Below are 15,884 nucleotides of genomic sequence, written 5' to 3'. Positions count from 1 at the left end.
TATGGTCTGAGAGTTGAGCCTGTCTCAACTCTCTCTTTGTAACCCCTCCCAGCTCCCCTTCCATGGGAAGTCTGTCATCCTCTGACAGCGGTGCCTCACTGTCAGCCTGGGTACTACTACTCACCTCTACCTTTGCAGTCACGCTATCCAAGGGAACATCAGTACCCACAAGCAGCTGTGGCTCACGTTCAGTCTCACTGCTACAGAGTAGCTCCCTCCCTGAAGTAACCACCTCACCAGTCCTGGCTGCAAGTATGTTGTCTGTCTGGGTCTCCCCAGGCTACCAGATCCACATGCTTGTCTTGAAGCCTGACTGTGTGTAACTGTATTAACACACAGTACTGCCTCATCAAAATCCTTCCCTACCAGGACATCTGCAGGATGGTAGTTCAGTACCCCTTTTGTCTCAAGACAACCTACTATTGGCATTTTGTCCTTCCCACTTACTGGCTTCCTCATCTTTTGTTCTCCAACTTGCCTCCATGGACATCTATATGCCACATGGCGCCACTGGTTGCATTCAAAACATTTAACTCTAAGTCCTGGACGTGTACCTTGGCTAGTGGCTTCCCCTGCTACTGTCAGATTCTGTTGGGGAAGTTTGGGTTGCTTTAGAGCCATGAGCATATTTGGTGTCCCTTTCCTGTGCAGGTATGCCCTGCTTGCTAGGTATAGGTCTCCCTTATTCCCCAACTCATATGAAGTAGCACATTGTCTATCAGCTAAGCAGATCCTCATGTCCTCAGGCAAAGTGCTAAGGGCTTGTTCCCTCACCAAAAGGTCTGCCAGCCCTTCAAACGTGGTGACCTGACATCCACTCACCTACCTATGAAAATAATTTCTCAGTTTAGCAACATATTTGCACACATTTTCATTTGCCTTGCATCTATGCTTATGAAACTTTTTCCTATAAGTTTCAGGTGTTAGCTTAAAAAATTTTAACAGACAGTTCTTAGCAGTATAATCAAAACATTCACGATCAGAAAGTTTAGATAACACAGTTACAGCTTTACCATGGAGTAAAGGGGTCAGGAACCGTACCCAGAGCCTTTGATCAACATCATATTGTTTACATACCCTCTCAAACATATGAATAAAACTATCAAAATTATCCAACTCTGTAAACTGTGGAAGAAATTTACTTTTTGTGCTTCTGGGGTCCAGTTACTCCCTTCCCCATTACCTCCATGACACTGGCGAAGAGTCAGCATCTCCTTTTCATGCTGCCTCTGCCTCTCCTTCTCCTCAGCTTCCAGGCATAGCAGTTTCTCATTCTCCCCAGCCTGCAGACATCTCAGTCTCTCTGCTGCTTCTGTTTCCAAACACCTGGCCTCCAATTCAAGTCTCTTTAGCTCCAGGTGGATTGTTAAGTCCTCTGCAGAAAGGTTGAGCTGTCCATTCTCTGAGTGTTGCACATTTCCACGGCCAGTCTGATCATCCTCCTAATTGTTGTTTTTCTGATGCAACTGTGACCAAAGCTGCAATCATGTCTGCCTTAGTCAGGCTTCCATGCACCAGTCCCTTAGCCTGGCACATCTCAGCCAACTGGCTCGGTGTCACCTTGCCATACCCCTCTGCTGACATGCTTGCCTGCTCTCCCTGACTAACTAAGCTAACAAAAGAAATAAAACAATTGTGATCTGAACTCTGAATATTCACTGCGTGGCTGATTTAAAGTGCAAAAATACCCTCAGTGATCACTGTACACAAGCTACAGGAATTCATTACAAGCCAATTGCCAACCAATTAATATGTGGTGTGGATATTCCACCACTGCCAACCAATTAATATGTGACACCCAGTAATCAAGGAGCCTCAATCCTCACCACTAACATCAGTGAGGGGCATCCACATTGGGAAGGATAACAAGTACACACACAGTAAAGTACAATTTCCATTAAGAGCTCACAGAGATCACGGTCAGTCTGGGGCAGTTTTTTCCCTTTCTCTCCAGATCCCCATAAGACTCCCCACTGGCACAACTATAGTGTGGAGTCCTTAGCCAGGGTTTCACACCAAGTCCTCCCAGCACTCCCTCTGTCCAACCAGTGTTTCTTGTCCCTGCCCAAGTAGCTGACACACACACATACTTTGAGATATGATTTATATACAACCACACAGACACTCCTGAGGAAGGCTGGCACAGGTTCACTAGCTGTGCCTCCTCTGTCCAGGCTATAAGGTCGTAATCCACCAGAACCCCTTATTTATCAGGTACCAATATGGCCCTTCCCAAAGGGTGTCCAATTTTTATTGTGCAATATTATTATCCAATTAGTAAGTGTGACAAGACCTTGTAAGGCTTATTGGAGTGGCTTTTTACAGTATCACTATATACATGCAATGTACTCTAGAGCTTAAATTATATCTGCACAAAACAGACACCGTCAAAATGTTTAAATATATTCAATAATAAATAATAAAAACACAAGACAAATCTCCTCAATCCAACACAGTGCTAGTCAAGAATTCATAGCTCACAGGAAAATGCTTAAAATAATACTGTAGAATAGTCTGACATAAATATAGAAAACAGCTAGACTAAACTTACTATTTTCTATCTATTTCTAAGAGAAACATTAAAGTCTAAGATCCTACTTACAAACAGAGAAAAGGCAGAGTACTGGTGAGTGGATGTTCTTCAGAAAAATCCAAAATGCTCTCTCTTTCTCTAGGAGATCTCTGAAATTGGTAATACATCATTGCTGACTCTTTTTAGATTACATCATTCTTCTCTGGTTCCCAGGCTAACAGAAACTCAGAGTTTTAACATTTCTTTGATCTTGCACCTGTCCAGGAAACTACAGCAACAAAATACATTATACGTGTAAAATCTAGCAATTAACTCTGTTCTCAGAACAACAGAAGGAATTGCTTAGTCCAGAAATTCTGTCTCCAAGCTTTGAGATCAAACAGTCATAAAATGCTATACTTTATCAGATTTCTTCCAGCAGAGTGCACTGTGGTTACATTTTTAAAGTTCAACATTTAACACAGTCTTCTTTACACTTGTGAAACAGCCTGTGGATTTTATTAATATTTACAATGACATAGAATTATCTACAAAATTCTATCTAGCTGGGCTGGCAGCCTTTCAGTTTTTCACACATGCATTCAAACCCAGTTCCACACAAACAGAGGTTAAAATCCCAGGTATCCAAACTGAAACAATAACTCACATCCAAGTTGTCACCCGACTACTGCATCTATGGATACTCTAAAAGACAAAAACAAAATCTTACCAAAGTAGCTGAGTCAGGCATTAAGATGTACAACATAAGTGTACGCAATACAGTAAGTGAACTTCATGCCTGGATTCAAACAAACAACCTCCCACATAATAGTGCTTAGTGAAACATGGTTAAAATCCCATGTAAAAGATGAAGAAATACTCCTAGCAGCTAGGATATAAAATAATAGCAAATGATCAAACCATAAAATAAAAAGCAAAAGACAATGCTTGGAATACATGACACAAAGGCAAAAAATTACCAACACCTAAGAAATCTTATTAAAACAGGTTCTTTATTACACAACAGTACAGACAACACACTTCAATAATCCTAAATGGTTCTGATATACTATAATACATCTCCTAAAGCCAGTTACCAAGCCTACCTCTAATTCTCTTTCTGCCAAAGCCAGTGCTACCATAGCTTGCAAGTTCAATGAGCACTTTATAGCTACTATCTCTCACATTAGCTGTCAGAATGTAGACATTCCTCAGCTCAAACTGCAATACTAATCAGTCAAATAACTTCTGATCCGAGCCTACCATAATTACTAAAATAAAGAAATATTTGCACAAAGTAAAACTCCTGGCAAAAGCATCAGTTGATGTTCCTGCAGACTATCTTAAAGTTGGAGCAATAAAGTAAGGTAGCCAGTCTATATTAACCACCATATTATCCTTACAAGAATTATACATTCCAAAAATATGGGAAACCTCGTAAATTATACCAATACATAAAGGAAGTAGCTACAGTAAACTTTTGAACTATCACCCTACCCCAGTATTTCCTGTACTCTCTAAAGTACTAGAAAGATGATCAAATCATACATTTTCTGTTATACAAACACTTTCTTTCCTCCTCATAACACAGCCTCTGGCCCATTGCAACACTGAAACTGTCCTACTACATTTTCTTGAAACAGTCAACCACAAACGGTCTCCACCCATCATATTTCTGTTCTTTTTGAAGGTGATTGATACCACACCTCAGCCTACTTCTCCTGAGAAGCTCTCACAACTAGGACTAAGCAGCACCACCACTGAATGGTTCTAGGTGTCTCAGCAACTGTACAGAATCTGTCAAATGGCAGGGCTCATACTCTGTTCACCTGCCAGTGCAATCAGGAGTGCCACAGGGGTCAGTACTAGGACCCCTCTTATTTAATATGTTCATTAATGACAGGCAGAAGGAAGGCAAACATGCACAAACTGCACAGCATGCTAGCAACTCAACTGTTTGCTCAGACCCAACACTATTTGAACTACACTTACCCAACACTCATTCTCCACTATTAAGACCTGGTTAGAACAGTCCCAACTACTCCTGAATCCTCCCCAAACAAAAAAGCTAATCACATTTACCTCCAGTGACCACCAGACTAGCACTGTACTAAATTTAGTTTCATCTAACAGCACCATAATAGAATAAGTCACTCATACCAAGTTAAATTTGACCAAGGCATCAATGTAGCTGTCCAAATCAACACCACAAATTAGGGCTACTTTACAAAGGTAAGTCATATTCAACTGACCACAGCAGGAAAGTAACTGCAACATCCCTCTTATTTCCAAGCCTGATGTATTTTTTTTAATTTCCACAAATTTTCAGACTGCACTAATGAATAAGCTTTAACATTATTAATTTGCACCTAGCTTCCCAAACTGGACTTATCATTCCATTCTCCCACAGAATCTGAACTCTCTATAATTACCATGCCAGATGTCATACATACTGTAACTCATAATGGCACATAAAATAGTATCCTAGTCATCAGTAATATAATAAAATAGCAGAAACCCAAAAGGAAACTTCAGTCAAAGGATCAACATCTAATAGAATCCCAAAAAATCCAACAACTCAAATGGGGGCTCCTTATACTTAGAAAGTAAAGTTAAACCATGGAACAGCATTCCCTTCACCATCAGACAAATTACCTTCTTGCTTTTAACACCAGCCTCAAACTACATCTAAATCACACTAGAATCTGCAATTATTCTGAATCTCCAGAATAAAAATGCCAAAAATACTCAGGATTTCTTCTTCTTCTTGTCACTTACTCAACCATTTCTTCCCAACTGGCTTTCTTATCTCTTAGTGAAGTGAGTATACTGTACTTCTCCCATGAGAAATAAATGTTTTATTCTATTCAGCTCACATTTCAGTTTGCATATAGGTGCATATTATATTACTGTAGCTCCCAGATTTTTGATACTCTCTGCTGCTTAGTAATGCTGTACCATTTATACTGATCATTTTCTGCTTCAGTGATGGTCTGTAATGTGCAACAGTTTCACTTCTTAGAATTTATTACACTTTACAATTTTGTATGATAGTTCCTAATTATTCCATTTTAATGAATTTCATTATTTTTGTATGTTGTCCTTTACTTAGATTTTATCTAAACTTTGTTATATTTTGCATCTACTATTTCCTGGAGCTTTTTCCCAAGTCTCCACTGAAAATAGAATGTAACCCAGAAAACAAAAGCAAATAAGTATTTTGCTCTGTCTTTATGCTTCATTTTTACCACTTCAATATAATCTTCCATCAGCTACTCCTCTATTGATTTAAACTATTTTGGCGGTTGATATTGAGAATATCAGTGTTTTTGTTGTTTTATGGTCCTGCATACTACCCATAGCATCTGTGGATGATTAGTTCATGGTATATGTGGATGACTAGCTGATAGCAGACTTGTGAATACACTTTACTAATGCCATTTCCTAAGTATTACTAGAGTGCACCAGACGTTGCATTATTTGTTCACCAATCATTGTATTAAGCAGTACTATCCAGGCTCCAAGGTTTCTGTGCATCTGCTTATTTTCATCCTGAATAAACTTCTGATTCTGCTACTTTGCCCTCATAGCTTACTTATACTATTAATAGTTAACTCATAGTTTATTATGAGTTATAGCGATATATTTGTGTGTTTGTTTTTACACAAAATTCACTAAAGTTGCACCCTGGTATTGCAATTATTCCAAGTTTATTTCTGAGTTAGTATCTCTTCCTCTAAGCATGCTTTAACCTTTTTAGTGTAGATCCATATTTTACTCCACCTACAACCATCAGACATGCTCCTTACTGGCCCATTCGTTCCTACACATTCCTGGTACTGAAATATGTCAGCAGAGAGAAGAAGTCATGGAATGGGGACATTCCTCAGTGTCAGGTCAGACATTTTTTTAAATGGTCCTATCAGCTCTTTATCTTGTTCAGTGGCAGGGAGAGTAGAGTTCAGTCTATCTCAAACCACTTCAGATGGACACAATTGTGTGCACTCTTGTCCAGGCTGACATCACTGGTCCTTATGCATGGAAGCACAGTAGTGAGTCTTACACAGCACTCTTCCATGTGACTTTCACTGATTCCTTCCTTTTCAAATGGCAAGCTAACCTTGGCCACTTATGTCCATCCCTTCCTGACCAGCTACTTGGATTTCTGGGTCATCGGTCAAACCCAGGTCTTCTGACATGTACTGAGTGCTCTATCCCTCTACATCACCAAGCAGATATAATTTATATTTTAACATGAATTACAAATAAATGCATAGCAGAGTGTAAGTGCAGCCATTATATTAGCTACTGTAGAAATATTCTACAGTGGGTGAGTATTTTATATAATTTCAATCATGTTTCATGATTCTGTATTTTTTTTCAATTTATTGAATGGCAATGATGTGCCAATGCTATACTTCAGTAGATACTATCTTAATTTCTCAGTGGATTATGTTCAATCAATTGTCCTGACAAAAAAACTGCTCTATTCAGTCAGGTTTGTTTCAACAAGAGTGGGTATTTCTTTTTGGAGAAGCATTAACTCTAAAGGCTGAAACATCAGCACCCTATGAAAGTATTTTCTATTCTGGCTTTTTTATTTCCTTGTATAGCTAACTGACTCATTGCAAGAGGGTATATGATTCCTACACCGGATACTATAATGGACTTCTGCCATTCATAGTAAATTCCCATTTCCATCTCACATTTTAAAATGTCCTAAGCAGGCTGAATAGGTTACCAAATAGATTTCATAACAGCTAGGTATGACTGAAGAAACTATATAACTCGGGGGGGGGGGGGCAATATTGGTACAGCTGAGATTGCCACCACTGCAATTTGTCCTATATAGCAAAGGAGGCAGCAGCAGTATAAGGGAGTGAGTTCCACAAATAGTACTTGGCTGACACAAACTTTAAAATGAAGAATTTCATATACCTGCATAAAGATGGTACTCCAAAAACACAATATCCTATCACGTAAGGCTGGAACCACTTGCAGAACTATGGACAGGGGTATAAGAGCCCCTTCTTAGGAGCTCTCTGCCTTTATTTATTCTCTTGAAATCTAAGCACTTAAGAACCTTATTTCCAGCTCTTAAAACTATTTTACAGATAGAAAAAGCTACTGAGGTAGTGACTTTACCAGGCTTGTATAGGTGGTGCTAATTTTATGGAAAGCTTGAACAATTACCTCATCCTTGGGGTGAACCATTGGTCATAATAAGTGAAACAAGAATTGACAATGGATAGGTCAGGAAAAAAATAAGACAATAAGAAAATAGGCAAGAGAATAACAGTTCATGCAAAACTATAACAAAAGACGTTAGAGGGACATTTAACAAAATAAAGCAGTACAGCACCTTATAACTTTAAAGCAGCTCAGTTCAAAAGGCCGTAAAGCTCACAGATTTCATTATCCCCAATACTCTTTACTGTCATTAAGGTATGAAAGCACACGTAATATGCTCATAATTAAAGTAGTATTAACAAATAACTAAACTGCCTAGCCTTATTAACTAATATTGTTTGCAATCACCAGAAACTTCCCTTGTTTATGACAATCCTGAAAACATGGCAGAATTAAGTGTTGAAAGTTATAGCCCTTAAAATAATTCCAGGCTCTCCCTCCCCACACATTTGCTTGGAGTGAAAGTTGTCAGTTCTGCGGGATATCAATCTGGTGTTTGCATAACATTTCTTACTCTCCTCCCTCACAAAAAAAAAAAAAAAAACAGGCATAGCACCTGCTGATGTAATATTCACACTCCTAAAATTGTGCACTGATAGACTGCACTGAACTACTGGTGAAACTATACAGAAATACACAAATACATGGTCAGTAGAAAGGAATGTATGAATTCTGACCCTAAGGATGTAAGTTAACAATGCTCATCCAATAAAACATAGAAGTGATCTGATGTTTATTAAAATTCAGCAGTTTCTTTGAAAGCCTGAATAACTGGTCATCCACACTTCTGGATAATTAATAGATTATAACATCATTTTAAACACTCTTAATTGCAGTCATCATTCTATACCCAAGGAAAACATGACTTTCTTCTCTAATCAACATGATTGCAGACTCAAGCTCACCAATCTGTCCATGAATCAGAACAACAAAAGAAAAAACACAAAATAAGCAGGTTATATATCAAATGTAAACATTGGTGCAGTGGTGTTGTAGCATCAGTTCAGTGTTATGCCAGTATGAGAATGCTCACTTTTGACAGCAGTAGCAATTCAGAAAGAACCTAGTGGCCTACAGCTACTAGGGCCTTGATCAAAACATGCAAGAACAAAATAATGGGTGATAAGATATGTGTGTGTCTGTGTGTGTGTATGTATGTATGTATGAGACAGCACAGGACTTCTGCTCTACTCATCTGCCAGGGCACACAGGAGTGCCTCAGAGGTCAATAATAGGATATGGTTGACAAGGAATACATCAAAACAAATGTAACTTTTATGTAGATGTGTTAAACTATTGTGAGTGTATATTCACAGTTCTAGCACAACCCACAACAAAATGTGTATAAGCATCTAAAACATGGGTAAGAATAACAGCACACAACTGGACTATTTAATGCAGTGCTCTCAGCAATCCATGAAATTTTATAATTTAAGCTAATGAACTGCTGGTTTAGCTTAACTTGTCATAATCTAAAAATAAAAACAGCAGACATCAATATACAGAATGAAAACAAGGTAGCACTCAGTGATCCATCTGAAATAGTCCAGCACAAATTGTCAAGTCCTAGGCAAGGTAATCAAGGCCACAGTTAGAATAAACAGTGGGTTAACATTTACTTACAAATGTAAACACCTTGTCTTCAGCTGTGGAATCATAAAGGTTCAAACCTCATTATGCACTTTTGTAGAGGCAGCAGAGTATACAGAATGTGTTTTGCAGGGAAACTCAAAGGCACTAATTAAATGGTCTTACTGGTTCACCAGAGAACTAGCACCAATTTTAAACTTTGAATGAAGGCAGCACAGCTGCAGATTGAATGTTAAGTGAAGACAAAGTCCACTTTTTAAGAGCATTCACAGCTTGGTCATACGGAAGTGAAGTAGTAAAAATCATGGGAGGGTTGGGGAGTAAGGATACAAGAAAATAATACAAGAATACAAAAGCTGATCATGCCTACAAAAATGTGGCTTTCCTTACAGTCTCACAGCAATGCCACAGTTTTCTACTTCTGGCCCTGCTCCATTGCTTTGGCAGCCAACCAGAAGCTGTTGTAAACAGATGACACCACCCGGAAAAGAAAATCAAGACAGACTGCTAATTCGCAGAATTTGAATGTTGTCAGAAAATGCCATGAAATACCACAGCGAATTATGAAGGATCCAGCTATCACAAAGATGCATCTCAAGCTGAGCAGAGTGATAAAACTGGGACATTTCAAGGTGATGCAGGAAAAGGGACAAAAAAGGTTTGCCTCATGTAGATCAGAACAAGTGATAACTCTATTTTCACTTCCCAGAACTGGGAATACTTATTCTGTAATATACATCCTTCCAAACCATAATTTAGATAGACAGTGCCGACTACCTTTCTGCATGCTACTTCTCCTTAATATATAATCAAGTGATCATTGGCTGCATCAGAAGACAGACAGTTTTCACCTCCTATCGACCACTGCATTGTAAACATTTATAAGTAATGGAGTATTCTTAAATTCTGAGATTTTTATTTCCTTTTTGATACTGTTATTTCTCTCTCTCTCTCTCTCTCTCTATATATATATATATATATGTATGTATCTATATATATATCTATATAAAGCTTACACACACACACACACACACACACACACACACACACACACACACACACACACACACACATACTGGATGGGGCTGTGTGTTGTATGGCTGAGTATGTGGAACTGGGTGAGATGTGTCACTTCCATAAGGGTGGATCAAGCAGAAGTAAGTGTTGTTTTTATAATTTGAGTAGTATATCCCTAAAAGAAAAGATAATGTGATTCATGCAGGTCAGGGTACACAGTACAAATATGTAAAACAACCTTATTTTGGATTGTGGGAAGTGTAGCACAGTGGAATGCAAATAGCCATTCTACTATACAACACAGCTCTTATAACTGATTCAAGAAAAGGGTGGGAAGTTGGGGTAATGGTTAAGGTGTTTACCTTATAGACACAAGGTGCAGGGTTTGATTCTCACATGGGGTAATTGGCTAGGCTTAAAATGGCCCACAAAGGCAGTTAGCCTAGTACTAACCTATGAACCCTATAAGAACTGTGGACCAGGCTTTGGAAGGATAAAGCTTAAATCTCAGTGGTATGCCCCAGCTCTATTTCAGTGTCCTTCATATGGCATAGTGCACCACACTGCTTCTTTATAGGATTGTTCATGGTACAGTGTATTTCATTGTTTCTATACAGTATTCACATGGTGAAATATACTCCATTGCTTCATAGGTAAATACTAGGCTATCAGTCTGCAGACTATTATAAGTCTAGCCAACAACCAAAGTAGAGAATTAAGCCATGTACCTTGTCTCTGTGAGGTAAATACCTTAACCATTATGCAAAATCCCCCCTCCATTGCTTCCATATGGCAGTGTACATGGTATAATGCTTTTGTATAGTAGTGCACATGGCATATTGCACCATATTGCTATTTCAACTTATATGCCAGTGAAAATTTATTTCATTTGACACATCCACCACCTAGCTACAGATGGATGTCTTATCCTCACTGGGCCTACACATATGTGAATGGATTTCCACCATGTATGTATGTATGTATGTGTGTCAAGCTGGCCCACTGGTATTCAAACTTTATTTAAATAATGTACATTAGCAGACATTTTTGGAATATTTTTGGTATACAACATTCAGCTGTGGCATGTAAGAATGATTCTGCTCTGGGCTGGCTGTCAGGGCAGCAACAGAAGGAGTGTGAGGGGTACCACTGTATTTGCAACATGTTGGTTCTGAAGGGATGCTTAATGGTAGAGAACATTGCTATCATTTATTCTTAGAAAGATAGGAAAGGTGCCCAGTTCAATGGACAATAATCCTTCATCATCATACACACCTCTCAACCTCTCAGTTCAAGAAATCTGGACAAAGTCAGAAAGAATGCTGCTGGGACAAAGGCCCCAAAATAGGGACAGAATTTAAATATTGCTCTTATAAACTTAGAAAGTTGTTAGAATAACAGGTTTTACATTAGTATGTATTTTCTGAAGGATACAAAGTCCAAAACTCAAATGTTTGTCATTATTTAGTGACTTCAGTCTTCAATGATTTGCCAGAAAACTACATGTTATGAGCAACAGAGCATAAAAATGAAGCAAATATCCGGACATTCTGCAAAAGTCTGTACAGTGCAGAGGTATGTTCATCATGCCCAGCAATCAACTATATTCTTAATAACTACTCATAAAATTGTACACTACAATCGTTTGAACAGAAATTATTTTCTACCTACAAACCCGGTAAATCTATAGGATAACTCTTATAGTCAAACTGTGTTGACAGTCACTGGAATAACATCCCCCTGAATATCAGAGTACTAGCAAGTGCTCATCGGTTTAAAGACTCCCTACAAAACTTTGTCTCCCAAGCCTAGCTTTGTACACGTATTTCTCCTAGCTAACCCACTGCCACTTCTACTTATTTTAACCATCATTACCTGAAACAACTCTTCCTATATCCTACTTTATCTTCATTAAACATTCTCTTATAATATAAAACCTGCTCTTCCTATATTATTCATCATGTCTGTCAAACATGCTTCTCTACCCACTATCTTCACTTTGTCTGTCATAGGAGGTTACTAGGCTATTGGCCCTGGGGCCCTTCCAAGCCCAGCCAAGAGTTTATCCCCAAAAAGAAACCTCAGTCAGCACCTGCTGCCTCTGTCAACAAGGGACACAGGTGCAACCCCTGGGACAAATTTGTGGTTTCCCATCCACTCATCAAGTTTGCACTTGAAGAGGGTCAGCGAAGTATGTTGTTTGACATGTATGGGAAATCTATTCCAGAGACAGGGTAGCCTCTGGGAGACAAACCAGTCTCTCCAGCAGGTTATGCTGATGTCATACATTAGATTTAGGCCTTTTGAGCGGGTACTGTGTGTAAATATACACTCCTACCAAGTACTGGACCCAGGACCATCTGAATTACAGCATAGTGAATTAGACCACCAGCCCAGCTCAGCACTGCTTTATTCCCTTATAACCTTATTGATGTAATTTGTTGAGTTTTGTTTTTAACTCTTCTGTTTTTGAATTACATTGTTTAATTTGTTAATATTTCATTGATGTTTTTGAATTATATTGTTAAATTTGCTAAATGTTCATTTCACTTATGTAATTCTAAAATATCAGGAGCTTTTCACCCCAGGCCTCCATTCCACTGAATATGGGACCTGTGTCCACTTGCACTTTCCCAGTAATCAAATGTCAAATAAGAAAATAAAATAAAAAAAGAAACATTTGTCATTATAATGTATATATATATATATATATATATATATATATATATATATATATATATTTATATATATTCTCTCCAAACATGACAGTTTTATTCAAAATATGAGAAGCTTCCATGCACATTGCATCATTACACATTACATCTGTAGTATTCAAGAACAATTATAATGGGTCAACAAAGTAAAATGCAAAAACAACACATTTTTGAATCAAAAACACATACACATGACTGTATGTGGTAAACCAAAAGTTGGTTATGTATAATTGTTTTGGAAAGTGCAGAAATGAACTTTAAAAATGCCAAATCTCTTGTCTGTTTGAACTCTTGGAATCATGTCATAGTGCAAATCCGGACTGATTATCTTTTTATATATGTTGACAAGTATCTATGCCTCTAGTACATTGGCTACTAACATCTCATATCCCTTGAGTGTGTGAATTCATTACCTTAAAAAGGAGTAAGTGCAATATGTAAAGCAGCATTTTGTTCTATTTGTTTATAATAATCTAGCTACGATGGCTCAGTCTTAAGGCATCATTTATGGATCAGCCCCTCTTTTGTCAAGCTCAGCATCGGATATGCTATTAATTTCCCTTGCTAGTGCTATAAATAGTTGCTCATGTTGCTTTTAATTTGAAGAATTCTATTAACTCAGCTGAGTCAAACTAAGTGGCACTGTAGGCTATTCTGGTTCACTGTAATGCAGTGCTGATTGTAGTAAATCAATGCTAATTCTGCCAATAACTGAACTTTATCAGTTTGTTGAATGTATTGATCTGTCTCAGTGCTCTGCTGTATTTACAAATGATTAACCTTTGGCATTATTGTTGACAATTCATTTTGAAGTGCCTGCATTACTGTAATATATATATTTTGTTCTGCTGATTCAGTTTTCACTGTAGTTATGAAGAGATGGGCTATTACGTGGCATACATCTCAGCATATCAATCTCAATTTTAAATTTTGGAGTTAACAGGGTGCTTTCAGAAATAGCTTGTCTGCATTCTAAATACTTCTTATTATCTTAATAGCTTTTATACATGTTTACAATTAATTGCAGTGCCTGGTAAAGCAATGCTCTTTTACAGTATATTCACTGTGTCTGTTATGCTGTTATTGTGCATGCAGCATGTATTGCTATTTACAGACTAATGTTAATCACAAATTCGAAATTGTTCTTTAGTTAAATAACTTAGGACATTATTTCTTATAAGGTGAATTTTACATTTGTGCACAGAGAAACAAGAGTGTTTCTGACTCAACAGCATTGTAAACGATGAGTTGTGTTACCTTATAAAACCTGGTCAGTCTTCTCGTGAAATTCGTTCGGCCCACTCCAGTTATTAACTACAACTTCTAGCTCTTTAGCTGATATTATATTCTTGCAGCCACCTGGCTCTGGAGTTTCTTCCCCCTTACTTTACTGGCTTCTCTAGATTGACATTTTAGGAAGTCGACTGGCAAAGTACTGAGCTGAAATTTTCAATATTCTGAAACATTGAAAATCAAAGAAAGAGCAAATACACTGGGCAGGATTCACAAAGCCTCCGTGTAAGAGATACAAGGCTTACACAGAGGCTGCAGTCAAACGGTGTGACATCAGCATGTCATGCATATGCATGAGGGCATGCTGAATCACACCTAAGGCTAACATGGTCTGTGGAAGACAGTAGGGGGCGTGTCCATAGGCCGAGCCCTGCAAGCGGACATGCCCCCAGAAGAGTAAAAGTGCCCAAAGTAAACACCCATGACAGAGTCCATGGAAATGTGAATAAACACAACACAACACATGCCCTCACAGACTATGAACATAAAATATATAAATTAAGATGTTATATATTTTTTTTAAATTGTAAAGATGTTTGCCCGTGAGTGCGCTCGTTTGCGCGCGGGCGTGCCCATAGCTCAGCCACAGTTAGCAGTAAGTGGAAAAGCATATAAGAACTAACTATGCAAAGTAAGCTAAAAAGCAATAGCGTAGCGGTAGAGACGTCGGCTGAAGAGCAGGCAGTCATGGTTAGTGCCCCCACAACATCAATTTTTATTTTTAGTAAAATAAGCATGAAACAAGTCCCTGACATATATGTACACATATAAAATTATATTTTATGTAAAATGTAATGAAATAGGCCATTTATTTTGAAGAAATGTGAGATAACAAAATAATAAAAAATGCCAAATGTGCCTATAGCTGAGCTACAGTTTAACAAGGTGAGTGCATCTGCCCGTAGGTGAGCAGTGGTTTAACAGGTGTAAAATGAGTGCCCGTAGGTGAGCAGTGGTTTAACATGCTGAAACTGTGTGCCCCTAGCTGAGCTGAGCGTAATATGCGTGCTGACAGCCAAATGAAGCGTAAACCAGCGTAACCCATTTGCGCGGAGCTGCCGGGCAACGTTGAGCATGCTGTAACAAAACTGCATTTACACAGACACACCCCCTAGCCTTTCTAGACAGTCATAAAATATAAAAAGCAGTGGCCAGGTTCGAACCCAGGATACCATGCACCATAGTCAAGGTACTGAACCACTAAGCCATGACAGCTGTACTTAGAAATGCAGTAATAGCAAATATATAGGAATGAATAGAAAGTGGAGCATGACAAAGCAGGTTTTGTGAAGTTGATACAATTCCAAAATGGCCAATCACAGATAAGTGCGGGAAAAATGGCATATATAAGCCCCATAGGCGGGAATACACAGCATAAATGATTGTAGAACTAACTTGCAGCCAGAATGTCAGGAGTAGGTGAGGGTAGTTGCTTTCGAGCACAGAGGTGGGGCGTTGAGGAGTCCAGATATACGGTCTGGCTCCTAGTCCACAATCATGAGGCCCAACTCATGCAGGGCCAGGTCCTGTGGGGAGCATATAGGGCTGAGGCGTGGGACCGGTTGGCT

This window comes from Protopterus annectens, chromosome 1.part2, assembly GCF_019279795.1.
Source record: "Protopterus annectens isolate FY-2018-M chromosome 1.part2, PAN1.0, whole genome shotgun sequence".
Taxonomy (NCBI): Eukaryota; Metazoa; Chordata; order Ceratodontiformes; family Protopteridae; genus Protopterus; species Protopterus annectens.
The sequence above is the reverse complement of the archived record's forward strand: the minus strand, read 5'-3'. Positions refer to the sequence as shown.